At 37.2% G+C, this 20,497-nt stretch overlaps 1 protein-coding gene across 6 annotated transcripts in view; it reads left to right on the top strand.

Moving 5' to 3' along the window:
• CD4 (CD4 molecule) overlaps positions 1-20,497 on the top strand; it is an 86,536-nt gene that overhangs the window by 16,278 nt on the left and 49,761 nt on the right. For 2 of the 6 annotated variants that reach the window (XM_056529894.1, XM_056529893.1), the window contains exon 2: positions 191-290. The exons of 2 other annotated variants lie outside the window; for them this stretch is intronic. The gene's annotated coding sequence lies outside the window, so the exon portion shown is untranslated. Of the gene's footprint in view, positions 1-109; positions 291-20,497 lie in introns of all 6 variants that reach the window. 2 more of the 6 variants (XM_056529892.1, XM_056529891.1) reach the window with 1 other exon arrangement.

Here is a 20,497-nt window from a genome sequence, read left to right as displayed (position 1 = left end):
GAGCAGAGAGTCTCATTGTAGTCATCCGCTAATGCTGCTTGGCGGCCCAAACACGCACATTTCTCAAGGTTGTTTTGCCTTGTAAACTCTTGTTCTATGTTTGTTGCAGTCTACAAGCTGTAGTGTTATGTACATTTCCATTCCTCGACTCGATGCACTTGTTGATCTAACATATAATGTGATGGCCCAGATCTGTAGCTTCCTGTGCAAGATAGGAGGAGAAACAAGATCTTAACCCCAAGGACAACATAGAACCGGGAGCAGAGACATCTGTGCCCCACATCCTGCAGGTAAGAGGCACAAACCCTTCATTTACACACGTTTTCTCTTCATCTGCTGAACTGTTTGTTGCATTTTTTATTTATTTTTTGTAATTATCATAGTACAAGAAAAAAGCTAAAAAGAGAAAGAAAGCAAATGTCTTTTGCAGATGACACAGAGGCATATATTTCTATAAAAGAAATCTAATCCCATTTAAAGCAAGGTATTTGCAAATATAGTCATTTTAATAAAAAAAATTCATTTTAATTACAAATATATGTATTTTTTTTTAAATAGGGCAGTACAGGAGTTTATCAAGGGGTCAGGGGAGCTGTATTGGTAAAATGGGCAAGGACAATGGGCATCACATAAAAACAGCAAAGGGGTAGATCGAGAAAGGATAATTTTTTTATGATTAAAGGGTGGTTGTGTAGTGGGATAAACTTAGGACGGAGAACACACTAAGCTTAATAAGAAAAGAAAAAAAGACAAAAAGATACAAAAATCTGAAGATATAAATGGTTAGAGAAGTGTGTGTAAAATAAAATAAAAATTGGCAGGAAATAAATAGAAAAAGCAGAAGATATAAAACTACATAAAATAAAAAAGAATGCAAAAAATATAGAAAAAAAATAACAAAAAATTGGCAGACATGATGGATTTCCTGGTCATAATCCGCCATCACTAGTCTGTTTTTTTGTTTTGTTTTTTTAATAAATGAATGCAACGTAAAAGTCTGACATCTGAAAAATTTGAATTTACTTTTTTTATTTTGTATATTTTTTTATTATCTTTATTAGTAGTAGAAATATTGCCTCATTTGGCTATTTTTATTTCCTTATTTTTTTTTTTTTTTTTCAAAAACATTTTTTATTTCCATTTTTTATTTTTGTCTGATCTATTAGAAAATATGTATTCTACAGCGAACAGAAACAACGCTCTGATTATTGCCATCTTTATTTAGTTTACTTTTAGAGATTTGTTGTCTACTCTTGTAGATAGATTTATTTTTTATTTTTTTTATTTTTTTTAGGATATCCAGACAGGACAAACTATAGTTTACACATATGTATATACTGTACTATAAAATGAGATATTCTAGCTGTCACCAGTCTTCCCCTAAAAACATAACTCTACTATTAATATATATATATATATATATATATATATATATATATATATATATATTAAAATAATTAGTTATGTTTTTAGGAGAAGACTGTTGACAGCTTGAATATCTAATTTTTTATATATTTTTAATATTTTTTATATACTGTAGTTTTTATTTTTGAATTTTTTAGTGTTAAAAAAAAATTAAATAAATTAAATTACATTTAATCATTTAGTATCAGAGCAAGTGGTCAACCAAGGTTACAGAATTCATATATCGATCGCCGGGAGGAGGATGCATACAGGAAAATGCTAAAATATTTTCAGATTTAGGTCCCACCAAGAATTTATTTTTTGAAAAACGTGTAAAAATTGGAAGTTTACCATACAGCAGGAAAATTGGCCCTATGGTATCCCAGCCTGCAATGCAGTGTTTCCCAGCCAGTGTGCCTCCAGCTGTTGCAAAACTACAACACCCAGCATGCCCGGACAGCCATTGGCTGTCCGGGCATGCTGGGAGTTGTAGTTTTTCAACAGCTGGAGGCACCTTGCTAGGGAAACCCTGCTGCAATGTTTCCAAGGGGGATGTTGGGGGTATAGCTATAGGTGCTGAAAAAAAAAGGCCCACATGAGAAGATCATACATAACGTGGTTAGTGGGGGGACCCCGTTTTAAAATTTTGTATTGGCGGTCCAGGAAATTAAAGTTACGCCAAAGGCTGTCCGAGCATGCTGGAAGTTGTAGTTTTGCAACAGCTGGAGGCCCCCTGGTTGGGAGACACTGTCTTATGGGATGGTTCACAAATAACCTATTAGATCTTATTGGTGATATGTCCTATGTGTACAATGACAGCTACAAAGATATTAATGTAAGTAAACGGCCTATATATAGGAAGGGCAGACCTTAGAATTATTTCTTCTGGTGGACCAGGGACCCCTCCCCATCCAACACTCTCTACATGGCACCATACTACTAGGGTAGGTGGCATAATATGGCATGCAATGGAATGTCGCACACAAATATGATCATGTGTTTCAACCTGGTTGGGCATGTACCCGTAGCTGGGTGCCCGGCGTTGCCATCAAACTCTTTTCGCCTTGAACAGGAATTAAGATATGGAAACAAACTTTCTGTACTTATACGAGAACTCGCACTATCCAGGGCTGTTATATAATTGTTTCTCTCTATTTAATGAAATTAAAATACTACTACTACTAAAATATAAGTAAATAAACAAGAATGTAGTTAATATTTTTTTTTTTATACATAAGATACAAGACAGTGAATATTTTTTTATTTCATATTTTCATAAAATATAAGTAAGTGAATAATAATTTATTCTTATAGTTTCTTATGCACAAATGTATTGGTATTTTGTATCAAAATACAATAATATTTTATGTAATTATGAATACTACAACTGCCAGTACTACTACTGCTACCGCTACTACTAATACATATACTACTGCTTATACTACTGCTACCGCTACTACTAATACATATACTAAAGCTTATACTACTGCTACCGCTACTACTAATACATATACTACTGCTTATATTACTGCTACCACTACTACTAATACATATACTACTGCTTATATTACTGCTACCGCTACTACTAATACATATACTACTGCTTATACTACTGCTACCGCTACTACTAATACATATACTACTGCTTATATTACTGCTACCACTACTACTAATACATATACTACTGCTTATATTACTGCTACCGCTACTACTAATACATATACTACTGCTTATACTACTGCTACCGCTACTACTAATACATATACTACTGCTTATATTACTGCTACCACTACTACTAATACATATACTACTGCTTATATTACTGCTACCGCTACTACTAATACATATACTACTGCTTATACTACTGCTACCGCTACTACTAATACATATACTAAAGCTTATACTACTGATACCGCTACTACTAATACATATACTAAAGCTTATACTACTGCTACCGCTACTACTAATACATATACTACTGCTTATATTACTGCTACCACTACTACTAATACATATACTACTGCTTATATTACTGCTACCGCTACTACTAATACATATACTACTGCTTATACTACTGCTACCGCTACTACTAATACATATACTAAAGCTTATACTACTGCTACCGCTACTACTAATACATATACTACTGCTTATATTACTGCTACCGCTACTACTAATACATATACTACTGCTTATATTACTGCTACCGCTACTACTAATACATATACTACAGTTTATACTACTGATACCGCTACCGCTTCTACTAATACATATACTACAGCTTATACTACTGCTACCGCTACTACTAATACATATACTACAGCTTATACTACTGCTACCGCTACTACTAATACATATACTACAGCTAATACTACTGCTACCGCTACTACTAATACATATACTACTGCTTATATTACTGCTACCGCTACTACAAATACATATACTACAGCTCATACTACTGCTACCGCTACTAATACATATACTACTGCTCATATTACTGCTACCGCTACTACTAATACATATACTACAGCTCATACTACTGCTACCGCTACTAATACATGAACTACTGCTTATATTACTGCTACCGCTACTACTAATACATATACTACAGCTTATACTACTGCTACCGCTACTACTAATACATATACTACAGCTTATACTACTGCTACCGCTACTACTAATACATATATTACAGCTTATACTACTGCTACCGCTATTACTAATACATATACTACTGCTTATATTACTGCTACCGCTACTACTTATACATATACTACTGCTTATATTACTGCTACCGCTACTACTAATACATATACTACTGCTTATATTACTGCTACTACTAATACAAATACTAGTGCTTATATTACTGCTACCGCTATAACTAATACATATACTACAGGTTATACTACTGCTACCGCTACTACTAATACATATACTACTGCTACCTCTACTACTAATAAATGTACTACTGCTTATACTACTACTACTACTGCTGTTATTACAAATACATATATTAATGCTTCCACTTCTACTACTGCTGCTGTTATTACTAATACATATATTACTGCTTATACTACTACTACTGCTGTTATTACTAATACATATATTACTGCTTATACTACTACTGCTGTTATTACAAATACATATATTACTGCTTATACTACTACTACTGCTGTTATTACAAATACATATATTACTGCTTATACTACTACTACTGCTATTATTACAAATACATATATTACTGCTTATATTACTACTACTGCTGTTATTACAAATACATATATTACTGCTTATACTACTACTACTGCTGTTTTTACTAATACATATATTACTGCTTATACTACTACTACTGCTGTTATTACTAATACATATATTACTGCTTAAACTTCTACTACTAATACTGCTGCTGCTATTACTAATACTATTACTGTTGCTATTACTTGTACTACTAAAACTACTACTGGTGCTATTACTAATACTACTACTACTAATACATATACTACTGCTTATACTACTACTACTGCTGCTATTCGTAATACATATATTACTCCTTATACTTCTACTACTTCTGCTGCTGCTATTACTACTGCTATTAAAAATACTTATACTACTGCTGCTATTATTAATACATATACTACTGCATATACCACTACTACTGCTGCTATTACTAATACTTATACTACTGCTTATACTACTACTACTGCCATTACTAATACTTATATTACTGCTTATACTACTACTACTGCTGCTGCTATTACTAATACATATATTACTGCTTATACTATTACTACTACTGCTGCTATTACTAATACTTATACTACTGCTTATCCTACTACTACTACTACTGCTATTACTAATATTTATACTACTGCTTAAACTACTATTACTGCTGCTGCTATTACTAATACTTATACTACTGCTTATACTACTGCTGCTGCTATTACTAATACACATATAACTGCTTATACTATTACTGCTGCTATTACCAATACTTATACTACTGCTGCTATTAATAATACTTATACTTCTGCTGCTGCTTATACTATTATTATGGTATATTTCCACATCAGATTTGTTAAGGCTCACAAAAGAGAAAACACTTGCCTGTCGGCTAAACATATACAGTAATTTATGGAGGCCTAAGAATAATTGTTGGTCGGACGCGCATGGTCTTGTATAAACGGGACATGCTGCCAACAATGATAAAAGTCAGAGGCCACATGAACGATCCGGTGATTGGTAGTGCAGTCCTGCCTGCATGATGGTTGAGTCGTATAAAATCTACTGGATCTACAATCTACTAGATTGGCACTCGATTCAGGCAGACCCTAAATGGAGAGAACTTTTTGTGAATTAAAATCAGCTGTATATATACATGTGTGTGTGTGTATATATATGTACGTATGAGCGCCATTCAGATTAACGCAATAGTTGAATAGATTTCTGCTAAATACCTGCCTCATGTGACTTTACCCTTACTACTCCTTATCCTAATACTATTTCTAATACTGCTACAACTACTATTACTACAACTACTTATACTACTACTAAATATTGGTACCACCAGCGCAAATACCACTGTTAATATTATACAGTAAGAATAAATAGATACAAATGAATATACTTTATTGTTATATTTATGATTAATATTTGTTATCACCATTCTACTGTCATGGAAAGGGCTGTCTATGAAGAAAAACATTTAAAAATCAGAGGCATATGGAAGAACCCGTGGACCCATAATGTGGACGCCATTTTATAGTTCTGTACACATTGAGGCCTTAACAACATGTGTTGTGAGAATCCGGTGATGATAAAACTTTATTTTAGTTTTTTCTTTTGCAAAACTTACTCTTTATACTACACAGTAAGGGGGCATTTATTTTCTGTTCGGAAGATATCAGTATAAAAATAAGTCAGATTTCCGTTTTGTTAAAAGCACGAAAAATAACAACATCGCCTGTGACATCGTTGTTTTGTTTTTTTAGTTGTCAGATGTGATTTTACTGTGAAATGACATGCTTTGTGTAATGTACTTTATGTTTGTACTGTTAAAGGGGTACTCCGGTGGAAAACAAATTTTTTTTTTAAATCAACGGGTGACAGAAAGTTAAAAGGATTTGTAAATTACTTCAATTTAAAAATCTTAATCCTTCCAGTACGTATCAGCTGCTGTATGCTGCAGAGGAAGTTTTTTCTTTTTAAATTTCTTTTCTGTTTGACCACAGTGCTCTCTGCTGACACCTCTGTCCACCTCTGGAGAGGTTTGCTATGGGGATTTGCTCCTTCTCTGGACAGTTCCTTACATGGAAAGAGGTGTCAGCAGAGAGCAGTGTGGTCAGACTGAAAAAAAAAAAAAAAAAGAACTTCCTGTGGAGCATGCAGCAGCTGATAAGTACTGGACGTATTAAGATGTTTAAATAAAAGTAATTTACACATCTGTTTTGTTTTCTGGCTCCAGTTTAAAAAAAAAGTTTTCCACCAAAGTACCCCTTTAATTCTCTACAGTATATACTTATTGTACAGTGTGAGCAGGTGAGCCCCTATACACTGCCCACAAACATGCATTGGGAAAGCCCTACAAGATGGGAAGTCTCTTGCTCAAGACCAGAATCTTTTAACCTTGAGTGAGGGATCCTTGTTTGATCTAGTGAGGGTTTAGAATAGTCTACAGGAGTGTGAAGGCGTGAGTGGCGCAACCTATCTTCCTCCTTCTCTACAGTAATAGACAAAAAGGGAAAAAAGGCCGGTGCGCACCTCGTGCAGGTAAAAGGAGTACAATAATGTAAGTAACGTAAGTTAAGGCCAACAAGGTGGACCCGTTCCTTTAAGGTGTTAAGCTAAGAGCATGGAGAATATGGTGGTCGCAGCGTCCTGGTTCCTCTGGGTCCTCTGCAACGAGTTCCAGTACATCAAGTGGAAAGGAAGTAGATCAGTGGATCATCAATGGCGGAACATCAGAAGGAGCGCAGACCTCTTGATAGTAGTAAAAAGTTGCTTTATTAATAAATAATCTATCAAGAGGTCTGCGCTCCTTCTGATGTTCCGCCATTGATGATCCACTGATCTACTCCCTTTCTCCTTCTCTAGAGTAGCATTTTAGTACCCTACAGGTCTTCTGGCCAGGCCTGGCTAGCTTTGTGGCTTTGGAGGCTACACCTCAAGTCACCTGTACCCAACTGAGGGCAATTCAGAGAAAGTAAAGAGTGAGTACTACGTGTATCTGAACCCTACTGGCAGCCAAACAGTGCAACAACCGGAAGGCCACAGTTTTAGACCACTGCTGTAGATTAATGTTGGCCAAACCCAAGGCCGGCTTTGCCTATAGGCAAAATAGACAGCCGCCTAGAGCGCCCCGCTCTGCCTGCTGTAATGAAGTTTGCCAGCGTCCAAAGAACCAGCCTACTCTACCTATAGGCAGAGTAGTCACTACTGTTGTGTGTGAAGAAATCTGCACCTCAGTGTTACCCCAGAAGTAGGGTGATTGCACAAGGAGGAGGTTTGTTACAGTGTGTCACCCCAGTAGTAAGGAGATTACATGAGGAGGAGGTTTGTCACAGTGTGTTACCCCAGAAGTAAGGTAATTACATGAGGAGGAGGTTTGTTACAGTGTGTCACCCCAGTAGTAAGCGGATTACATGAGGAGGAGGTTTGTTGCAGTGTGTCACCCCAGTAGTAAGGAGATTACATGAGGAGGAGGGTTTGTTACAGTGTGTCACCCCAGTAGCAAGGAGATTACATGAGGAGGAGGGTTTGTTACAGTGTGTCACCCCAGTAGTAAGGAGATTAAATGAGGAGGAGGATTTGTTACAGTGTGACACCCCAGTAGCAAGGAGATTACATGAGGAGGAGGGTTTGTTACAGTGTGTCACCCCAGTAGTAAGGAGATTACATGAGGAGGAGGGTTTCTTACAGTGTGTCACCCCAGTAGTAAGGAGATTACATGAGGAGGAGGGTTTGTTACAGTGCGTCACCCCAGTAGTAAGGAGATTACATGATGAGGAGGTAGTATGGAGAGTTCAAAAAGATGGGGTTTTTTGAGAGCGCTACTGTGTTTTGACGGGAGTCAAATAAAACAGAGATATGAGCCAGCACTTACGCAGGACTAACTTTTATTAGAAAAAGAAGTCAAAGGTAAAACAGGACAATGCGTTTCGGCGCACACTCGCGCCTTCCTCAGGTCCACAATAACAATTTTGAGTAGTCCTGGCCAAGATTCCTGCGGGCGGGCTTCCCGCAGGAATCCCGACCAGGACTACTCAAAATTGTTATTTGTTACAGTGTGTCACCCCAGTAGTAAGGAGATTACATGAGGAGGAGGTTTGTTACAGTGTGTCACCCCAGTAGTAAGGTGATTACATGAGGAGGAGGTTTGTTACAGTGTGTCAACCTAATAGCAAAAAGATTACATGAGTAGGGGGTTGTAACAGTGTGTCACCCCAGTAGTAAGGTGGGGTATGTTAAAGGATGGAGTCAATTTGCACCTAGACCCAAACATCATCTATTTTGATATGTAATCTCCCATTGGCCCAGATTTTTTAAAGTTTATTACAAAACCCTAGAGGAGCAAATGGCTCCCAAGGGACAAACTCACTTTATAATGTAGCCCCCCACCCCAAAATTAAAAAAAAAAAAAATCCTATTTTTATTCAATCCTACTAAAATTATATATAATCCCCAAATGCACTACAAAAATCATGTTTCAAAAACACAATGTGGGAGATTCATCAAAACTTGAGCAGTGGAAAAGTTGACCAGTTGCCCATAGCAACCAATCAGATTGCTTCTTTTATTTTTGAAAAGGCCTCTGAAAAATGAAAGAAGCAATGTGATCTCCTCCAATGTTCTGGGCAGAGGAGAGAGCGTTGGGATCACTGATTCTCAGATTCTTGTAGGGACCTCTACAATAGTCATTAAACTAATAGGTACAGTCATGCTGCAGCATTTATCCTAGATGGGCTACACCCCTATTCACAAAAAGCATCTTATCTAATGGACCCATGAGTGGTCACAAACATTGCTATTTGAAAAGCATACAGGGAACCTCCCCTACGTTTCGCGGACAAACTGGCATTGTTGAGGGTAGCAGTGCAACGGCATTGCATATAATTTCGGGGTGGAGGTGGTGGCCAACTTTCATAGGCTTTTTTCTTCCTTCCACAATAAGAGTCTTTGCGCCTATTCACAGCGAATCACAAAAATCGGAGACAAATTAAAGGCCGCCTCCAGCATCGCGCAGAACGTGGGCATTTATATTGACAAAATACTTCGTGAATTTGTGTTTACATTACCCTCTTACCTAAGAGATACTATGGACCTGCTCCAATGGATAGAGGGCATAACTATCGACAAGGATACTATCTTAGCTAGCATAGATTTTGAAGCCCTCTACTCCTCTATCCATCATCAGATTGGTCTACAAGCAGTCGAGTATTTTCTCAGATCTCGGGGTGCACATATTCACGAACATAATCTATTTGTGCTTCAGTTGCTCAGGTTCACTCTAACACATAACTATTTTCTTTTTCAAGGCCGAATGTACCACCAACTCAGGGGGACCGCAATGGGGAGCCCTTGTGCCCCCAGTTACGCGAACCTCACTCTGGGTTGGTGGGAGGCCACTATCCTTTTCTCGGACACTAGAGAACACTTCAACGAATCTGCGTTGATGTGGCTGCGCTTCATTGACGACGTGTTCTGTGGAAGGGTACGAGTGATACCTTTGAGCAACTGGTCCGGGCTATCAATGTAAATGACATAGGTCTATTGTTCACTTTTGAAACACAAGAACAAGCACTTAGGGATTCTGATGGCACACTCCAGAGCACGATCTATCGCAAAACCACTTCTACAAACAGCCTCCTGAGGTGGGAAAGCTGTCACCCGGGCCCCATCAAGAGGGGGATACCCAAGGAACAGTTTTTACGCCTCAGGAGGAACTGTTCATGTTCAGAAGACTACCAGAAAGAAGCACAGATCATGAAACAGCGATTTCGTGATAGGGGATATGCGGATTATATTTTGAATAAAGCCCTCAGAGAAGCTTCTATGAAGCCTAGAAATGAACTTCTGACTCCAAAACTATTATAGTAGTTATATTCTTGTATATAGGAACAGTATTATAGTAGTTATATTCTTGTATATAGGAGCAGTTATATAGTAGTTATATTCTTGTATATAGAAGGCAGTATTATAGTAGTTATATTCTTGTATATAGAAGGCAGTATTATAGTAGTTATATTCTTGTACATAGTAGCAGTATTATAGTAGTTATATTCTTGTGAATAGGAGCAGTATTATAGGAGTTATATTCTTGTGTATAGGAGCAGTATTATAGTAGTTATATTCTTGTATATAGAAGGCAGTATTATAGTAGTTATATTCTTGTACATAGTAGCAGTATTATAGTAGTTATATTCTTGTGTATAGGAGCAGTATTATAGTAGTTATATTCTTGTGTATAGGAGCAGTATTATAGTAGTTATATTCTTGTATATAGAAGGCAGTATTATAGTAGTTATATTCTTGTACATAGGAGCAGTATTATAGTAGTTATATTCTTGTATATAGGAGCAGTATTATAGTAGTTATATTCTTGTATATAGGAGCAGTATTATAGTAGTTATATTCTTGTGTATAGGAGCAGTATTATAGTAGTTATATTCTTGTGTATAGGAGCAGTATTATAGTAGTTATATTCTTGTATATAGGAGCAGTATTATAGTAGTTATATTCTTGTATATAGAAGGCAGTATTATAGTAGTTATATTCTTGTACATAGTAGCAGTATTATAGTAGTTATATTCTTGTGAATAGGAGCAGTATTATAGGAGTTATATTCTTGTGTATAGGAGCAGTATTATAGTAGTTATATTCTTGTATATAGAAGGCAGTATTATAGTAGTTATATTCTTGTACATAGTAGCAGTATTATAGTAGTTATATTCTTGTGAATAGGAGCAGTATTATAGGAGTTATATTCTTGTGTATAGGAGCAGTATTATAGTAGTTATATTCTTGTATATAGAAGGCAGTATTATAGTAGTTATATTCTTGTACATAGTAGCAGTATTATAGTAGTTATATTCTTGTGTATAGGAGCAGTATTATAGTAGTTATATTCTTGTGTATAGGAGCAGTATTATAATAGTTATATTCTTGTATATAGAAGGCAGTATTATAGTAGTTATATTCTTGTACATAGGAGCAGTATTATAGTAGTTATATTCTTGTATATAGGAGCAGTATTATAGTAGTTATATTCTTGTATATAGGAGCAGTATTATAGTAGTTATATTCTTGTGTATAGGAGCAGTATTATAGTAGTTATATTCTTGTGTATAGGAGCAGTATTATAGTAGTTATATTCTTGTATATAGGAGGCAGTATTATAGTAGTTATATTCTTGTTTATAGGAGCAGTATTATAGCAGTTATATTCTTGTATATAGGAGCAGTATTATAGTAGTTATATTCTTGTTTATAGGAGCAGTATTATAATAGTTATATTCTTGTATATAGGAGGCAGTATTATAGTAGTTATATTCTTGTTTATAGGAGCAGTATTATAGCAGTTATATTCTTGTACATAGAAGGCAGTATTATAATAGCTATATTCTTGTACATAGGGGGCAGTATTATAGTAGTTATATTCTTGTATATAGGAGCAGTATTATAGTAGTTATATTCTTGTATATAGGAGGCAGTATTATAGTTGAAATTGTATACTTACCGTAATTTCTCTTTCTTCGAGACAGAAGGCAGCACAGAAGGAATAGGCCTGGCCTCTTTTATTCTTCCTAGGACCGCCCACCTAAAAAAAACTCCACAATAGTCAGCCAATGGCATGACAGCATACCTTATAATTAGTCACATCTCATACATTCAAACTGTGTAAATAACTAGACTCTTTTCTCTGATGCTTAATTGATTTTATTGGGTGGGTTATATGTGCTGCCTTCTGTCTCGAAGAAAGAGAAATTACGGTAAGTATACAATTTCAACTTTCTTCTTCGACTTCCGGCAGCACAGAAGGAATTCTCGCTAGCTTAGAGAACAGGGGTAGGGTTTATTGCTGAAATACTGCAGATAGTACCCCAGTGCTAAAGGCTGGATTCTCTGCTTGAAGATTAAGCCTGTAATGGTTGACAAAGGTGGAGGAGGTTGACCACGAGGCTGCATTGCATATATCTGTCAACGGTACTTGTGCTCTCTCCGCCCAAGAAGTAGCAGTGGCTCTGGTGGAATGAGCTCTGATTTGAAAGGGGGGTTCTTTGTTTTCCAACCTATAACACTCCAGTATTACTGACTTCAGCCATCTCGCCAAGGTGTCTTTAGCCGCTTTCTTTCCCTTCCTCATTCCAGAAAATTGAATAAATAGATTTTCATCAATTCTGAAAGATTTCACTCTTTGTAAATACACTAGCAGAGCAGATCTGACATCCAACGAGGAAGATTCGGATGGTAGAAAGGTAGGAAGGAAGATCTCTCTATTGATGTTCTCCATTGAAGCTACTTTTGGGATAAAAGATGGAATTGTACGGAGAAGAACTCCCCCCGGAGTGAACTTGGTGTAAGGGGGATATGCCGACAAGGCCTGCAATTCACCTAGTCTTTTAGCCGACGTGATGGCGACCAAAAAAAGAACCTTGTAGGATAGCCACTTTATTTCCGCTTCCTGTAATGGTTCAAAGGGAGGCAGGGAAAGTCTGGACAGCACTAGAGATAGGTCCCATGCAGAAACCGGAGGTTTTACTGTAGGTCTTAGATTCTTCAAAGCTTTGAAAAACCTAGCAATAAGGGGTTGTCCCATAAATTCTCCATCAGTATAAGCGTTGATGGCTGTGACATGAACACGAAGAGTATTAGGCTTCAAGCCCTTTAGAAATCCCTCTTGTAGAAACTGTAAAATAACAGATACAGAGATCTCTGTCAGCCCCTTCTCTTCTCTCCAGGAGCTAAACTTTTTCCAGAGCTTCGCATACAATAAGTTAGTAGAAGGTCTTCTAGCTGCTAGTAAGGTCTCTATTACTTCATCTGATAACCCTCTCTGTCTGAATTTTTCCCTCTCAAAATCCAGAGAGTCAGATGTAATCTGTCGAGATGTTGGTGATATAATCCGTTCTGCAGGAGGAGATCCTTCTCTAGCGGTAACTTCCAATATTCTCCCCTCGAGAGACGAAATAATAGAGGAAACCAGGCCCTCCGGGGCCAAAAGGGTGCGATTAGTAGAGCTGCCGGCTCGTCTATGATGATCTTGTTCAGAATCTTGTTGATTAATGGAATTGGAGGGAAGAGATAAACAAAGAGGTCTTTCCAGCTCATGGTGAAGGCATCCAGATGATCTGGAAGGTCTGTGCAATATCTTGAGCAAAACTTCAGAACCTTCTTGTTGCGTCTCGTGGCCATCAAGTCCCATACAGGTAACCCCCATTTGCGGGTTATCTGAGCAAAATACTTGGGATTCAGTTCCCATTCGTTGGGATCTAACTTCCGTCGGCTTAACCAGTCGGCTTGATAATTTAGAGACCCTTTTATGTGAGTCGCCATCAGAGAGATGCGATGATGTTCTGCCCAGGACATTATCCTGCTGCATTCTTTTTGTAGAGCTGTAGATCTTGTCCCCCCTTCTTTTTGGATGTAATACACCGAGACCAGATTGTCTGACTGAATCAGAACTGACGCGTTTGAAATCTGTGGAGAGAAATGCATTATGGCTAACCGGATCGCTTTCAGTTCTCTTAGGTTGGATGATAAATGAGACTCTTCTCTTGACCAAACTCCTTGAATCCATTGGGTTCCGAGGTGGGCCCCCCAACCCCATCTGGAGGCATCTGTAGTTATCACCACAGGGTTCTGAGGTTTGAAACTTTTCCCCATATTCAAGTTGTTCTTCTGCAGCCACCAACGTAACTTCAGTCGGGTGTGCCCTGACAATGAGATGGTGGAGTCCAGAGAATTGGGAACTCTGTCCCAAACTGTAAGGATTTCCCTCTGTAAATCCCTCATGTGTGCCCTGGCATAAGGCACTGCGTCTATTGCTGCAGTCATTAAACCCAGTGTCTGCATCGCTCTCCTGATGGATGTAGAGGGAGACTTTATCAGAGTCTTTACTTGAAAGATGATTTTGTCCTGTTTCTCCGCCGGAAGAAAGACTTTCTGACATACTGAATTGATTATCATGCCTAGGAAACGTTTTGTTTTTGTTGGTGAAAGTTCTGATTTCTGGGGATTGAGAATAAACCCAAGCCTGTTCAAGAGATTCAGAGCTGTCTGTAAGTGTTGTAGGAGGAGTTCCTGGGTGGTTGCAACAAGCAACCAATCGTCTAAATATGGTATTATTTGTATTCCTTGTAGTCTTAGGGTAGCTACGACTGTAACTGCGATCTTTGTAAATACCCTTGGGGCCGAAGTCAGGCCAAAGGGCATGGCCCGAAACTGGAAGTGGTGAATTCTTTGGTCTAGGAACACGGCAACTCTCAGAAATTTTCTGGATTTTTCTTCTATGGGGACATGCAAATAAGCGTCCATTAAGTCCAATGAAACCATCCAGTCGTGAGGCTGAATTAGATGAGTAGCGGACCTTACATTTTCCATGCGAAATTTTTCCTTTGCTAAATAGCGATTTAGGTATCGCAGATCTATGATTAATCTCCATTTGCCGTTTGATTTTGGAACGGGGAAGACGTGTGAGTAGACTCCGTAACCTTGCTGTTCTGGTGGAACAGGTTCTAGGGCTCTTTTGTTTAGAAAATCTCTGAGAAGAAGCTGAACAATTGAATTCGCTCTGTTGACGATGAACCTCTCGGGGGGTATCGACACAAAATTTAGACTGTAACCTTCTGCAATAATTCTTAGCACCCACTTGTCTGTAGTCATCTCCAGCCAGGCTGGAAAGAAATTCAGCAGCCTTGCTCCTACTGAACCTGACCCGAGGTAGTCAGAATTCTGTTTTTGGTTGCTTTTGATCCGGCTGTCTTCTCCTATTTTCTTGGAATCTTTTATTGTATCTTCTTTCTTGATACGGTCTTCTTTTAAAACCAGTCTTGCGAAATCTAAAGGGCTGGAACTGCTTCCGCTGTCTGGCGAAGGGAAACGCCAGAGCCTTCTCTCCTTTCTCTGCTTCCAGGATACTTTCCAGTTGTGATCCTACTAGAAAACCAGCTTCAAACGGTAGTGCACAGAAGTTAATTTTAGATGAGGCATCGCCTGGCCATGGCTTAAGGTAGATAGCCCTTCTGGCTGAATTTAATACTGCAAGGTTCTTCGCACATATTCTTGTCACGTCTAGGGGGAGATCACATGCGAAATCCGCCGCAGTCTTTAATGTATCAATTTCCTCCAAGAGATCAATTCTAGAAATTCCCTCCTGAATATTTCTTCCAAGTTGGCTCAGCCAGACTCGAATAGCCCGGGTTACAGGTACAGAAGCAAGGGATGCTTTCATTAAAGCAGCTGTATTACAGTAGGCACGTTTTATCAGAATATCTGTCTTCTTATCCATAGGATCCTTAAGTATAGAAGAATCCTCAGAGGGTAGCAGTGTTCTTCTAGATAACCTGGCTACAGGTCGATCCACTTTAGCAGGGTTCTCCCAGGATTCAGACTCAGATGGATCCAACTTATATACTGCTCTAAATCTAGAACCTAATTCCAGCCTACTGTCTGGTTTTTTAAATTCTTTCTCCACTATAGTTTTTAAGACTGGATGACCTGTCAAAACTTCAGAAGGTTTTTTGGGGAAATAGAAGAGACTCTCCTTATCTTCCCTGAACTTTTGCGTTGAAGATTCCATAATATCTTTTACTGCTCTAATTAATTTTCCCGCATTCTCCTTCTTGAAAAGAAAAAAATCTTCTGTAATAATCTCTTCAGAATCTGAGGAGTCAGACTGAGCTGAAGCGTTTTCTGATGAGGAAGAAGCAGAGGGTTCTGCTTTACGTTCTTCTTTCTTATTTTTCAGACTGACTCCTGAGCTAGAACTAAACTCAGACTTGAACCAAGAAAAAAAGCTTCTTGCATCCTCAAGGAAGGCAGAGGTTTCTTGTGGTTCAGTACATCTTTTACAAACTGTAGAAACTGAGCCTGATGGCAACGGATGAAGACAACTGATGCATAAAGACTTCCGTTTACTCGAAGATGGAGTCAAATGAGATCTGCATATTTCACATAAATCTCCAGATAATTCATCCGGCAGGGGCTGCTGGCAAGAGACACACTCCCTGTGTTTAGTCTTCATCTTCTTTTTCTTAGAGGAGGCGGGGCTTGACATCTAAAAATGTAATAGTACATAATATGAGCAACAGTCCGCACATAAGATCAGAGCGCTCAGCCCTGGCTACTGAGGAGCAGGTCATACCTTTGGAGCAGAGAAATCCGGCTGCCTGCACAGAAAGGCAAGGCACCGCCGTCTCTGCTCCGTTTAAATGCGCTTACCCGCCCGCAAACCAGAGACACGTCACATCCGGTTGCTCCACATCCGCTTCCGGTCTCCGCTGACTGCGCCTGATGCGCGTACTGCCATTCACAAGATGGCGCCCAAACCGGAAGTCCCATAGACGTCCATGCAAATGCCGGGATCGCACGTGAGACGCCTGGTATCCGCGGGAATGGACTGTATGACTGCCGACAATGGGGGAACCGTCACCCCAAGGCAGAACACCTCCTTTTTCACCATACCAGTGATAAGAAGGGAGAAACTTGCAGAAATCTAAAAAGACCTCCTCATATAACCCGGGTTTCCCGCATGGGTCAAAAGGGACTGCAAGACACCAGGTAGGCCAGGGTTACCCACATTGGCCCTCAGATCTGACTGGTGACACTGGTGTAATACAAAACATCAAGGGAATAACATCTAAAATAAAAAAGAAAATATGATTAATGGTGGGCAAAGGTGAATTAACACCTCTGTTATGAAGAAAAGAGGACAGAAAAAAACACAGTTTGAATGTATGAGATGTGACTAATTATAAGGTATGCTGTCATGCCATTGGCTGACTATTGTGGAGTTTTTTTTAGGTGGGCGGTCCTAGGAAGAATAAAAGAGGCCAGGCCTATTCCTTCTGTGCTGCCGGAAGTCGAAGAAGAAAGTAGTTATATTCTTGTATATAGGAGCAGTATTATAGTAGATATATTCTTGTATATAGGAGCAGTATTATAGTAGTTATATTCTTGTATATAGGAGCAGTATTATAGTAGTTATATTCTTGTATATAGGAGCAGTATTATAGTAGTTATATTCTTGTGTATAGGAGCAGTATTATAGTAGTTATATTCTTGTGTATAGGAGCAGTATTATAGTAGTTATATTCTTGTATATAGGAGGCAGTATTATAGTAGTTATATTCTTGTTTATAGGAGCAGTATTATAGCAGTTATATTCTTGTATATAGGAGCAGTATTATAGTAGTTATATTCTTGTTTATAGGAGCAGTATTATAATAGTTATATTCTTGTATATAGGAGGCAGTATTATAGTAGTTATATTCTTGTTTATAGGAGCAGTATTATAGCAGTTATATTCTTGTACATAGAAGGCAGTATTATAATAGCTATATTCTTGTACATAGGGGGCAGTATTATAGTAGTTATATTCTTGTATATAGGAGCAGTATTATAGTAGTTATATTCTTGTATATAGGAGGCAGTATTATAGTAGTTATATTCTTGTATATAGGAGCAGTATTATAGTAGATATATTCTTGTATATAGGAGCAGTATTATAGTAGTTATATTCTTGTATATAGGAGCAGTATTATAGTAGTTATATTCTTGTATATAGGAGCAGTATTATATTAGTTATATTCTTGTATATAGGAGCAGTATTATAGTAGTTATATTCTTGTTTATAGGAGCAGTATTATAGTAGTTATATTCTTGTATATAGGAACAGTATTATAGTAGTTATATTCTTGTATATAGGAGCAGTATTATAGTAGTTATATTCTTGTTTATAGGAGCAGTATTATAGCAGTTATATTCTTGTATATAGGAGCAGTATTATAGTAGTTATATTCTTGTATATAGGAGCAGTATTATAGTAGTTATATTCTTGTATATAGGAGCAGTATTATAGTAGTTATATTCTTGTATATAGGAGCAGTATTATATTAGTTATATTCTTGTATATAGGAGCAGTATTATAGTAGTTATATTCTTGTTTATAGGAGCAGTATTATAGTAGTTATATTCTTGTATATAGGAACAGTATTATAGTAGTTATATTCTTGTATATAGGAGCAGTATTATAGTAGTTATATTCTTGTTTATAGGAGCAGTATTATAGTAGTTATATTCTTGTATATAGGAACAGTATTATAGTAGTTATATTCATGTATATAGGAGCAGTATTATAGTAGTTATATTCTTGTATATAGGAGCAGTATTATAGTAGTTATATTCTTGTATATAGGAGGCAGTATTATAGTAGATATATTCTTGTACATAGGAGCAGTATTATAGTAGTTATATTCTTGTATATAGGAGCAGTATTATAGTAGTTATATTCTTGTATATAGGAGCAGTATTATAGTAGTTATATTCTTGTACATAGGAGGCAGTATTATAGTAGTTATATTCTTGTATATAGGAGCAGTATTATAGTAGTTATATTCTTGTTTATAGGAGCAGTATTATAGTAGTTATATTCTTGTATATAGGAGCAGTATTATATTAGTTATATTCTTGTATATAGGAGCAGTATTATAGCAGTTATATTCTTGTTTATAGGAGCAGTATTATAGTAGTTATATTCTTGTATATAGGAACAGTATTATAGTAGTTATATTCTTGTATATAGGAGCAGTATTATAGTAGTTATATTCTTGTTTATAGGAGCAGTATTATATTAGTTATATTCTTGTATATAGGAGCAGTATTATAGTAGTTATATTCTTGTTTATAGAAGGCAGTATTATAATAGCTATATTCTTGCACATAGGGGGCAGTATTGTAAATGGAGGCTGTTTTTAGACTATAGTGCTGGTATGGTTTGTCAGGACTGCAGCTTGACAATATGTAGTGTGAAAGCTTCTGCCACTGAGGCATAATAGAAAGGACATTGAGAATACATAATGATGTTTCATCAGACCTGCTTCCATTGCACAATTGACTAGACCATTGATTTACATATCCGTAGAGAATGGAAAAGCTCATTAAATGCAATATAGAAAAAAGGCTAAGAATAAAAATAGAATGTTAGATGATCGTGTCCTCCTGAGATATACAGCTGTATGATAATATGATGGCCCCTGTCATACAAGACACCTTGGGATGTTTGATGATCTGAGGATTAGGTTTTCACCGGTAGCTGAATTTATCATAAGAAAAAACACAATGTTCCACAATAGTCTATACATATATACACAGAAAAGCCTTGTTACTTTCTGAGGGGTCTCCTGGGTGGGGGCGAGGGGGTTTGAGAAATCTGCCACATAAACTTCTCTCCCACTCCTTCCTGTTGATAACACGGCTTTCATGTAAAATATAAGAAATCTTCTATGTACCCAGGAATGAGAGAAGGATCCACATACCAACGTCTTATCTCAGGAGGATCTCGCCCACAGAAGCCGCTCGTCTCTGGGCCCGACCTCAATAACACTCAGCTCAGGACGACATCGCACCGTTGTCTCTAGTAGAGCTTTTATAACTATAGCTAACATATTATAGTAGTTATATTCTTGTACATAGGAGCAGTATTATAGTAGTTATATTCTTGTATATAGGAGCAGTATTATAGTAGTTATATTCTTGTACATAGGAGCAGTATTATAGTAGTTATATTCTTGTACATAGGAGCAGTATTATAGTAGTTATATTCTTGTATATAGGAGCAGTATTATAGTAGTTATATTCTTGTATATAGGGGGCAGTATTATAGTAGTTATATTCTTGTATATAGGAGCAGTATTATAGTAGTTATATTCTTGTATATAGGAGGCAGTATTATAGTAGTTATATTCTTGTACATAGGAGCAGTATTATAGTAGTTATATTCTTGTATATAGGAGCAGTATTATAGTAGTTATATTCTTGTATATAGGAGCAGTATTATAGTAGTTATATTCTTGTACATAGGAGAAGTATTATAGTAGTTA

This window comes from Hyla sarda, chromosome 7 (genome assembly GCF_029499605.1).
Source record: "Hyla sarda isolate aHylSar1 chromosome 7, aHylSar1.hap1, whole genome shotgun sequence".
Taxonomy (NCBI): domain Eukaryota; kingdom Metazoa; phylum Chordata; class Amphibia; order Anura; family Hylidae; genus Hyla; species Hyla sarda.
The sequence above is the reverse complement of the archived record's forward strand: the minus strand, read 5'-3'. Positions and strand labels throughout refer to the sequence as shown.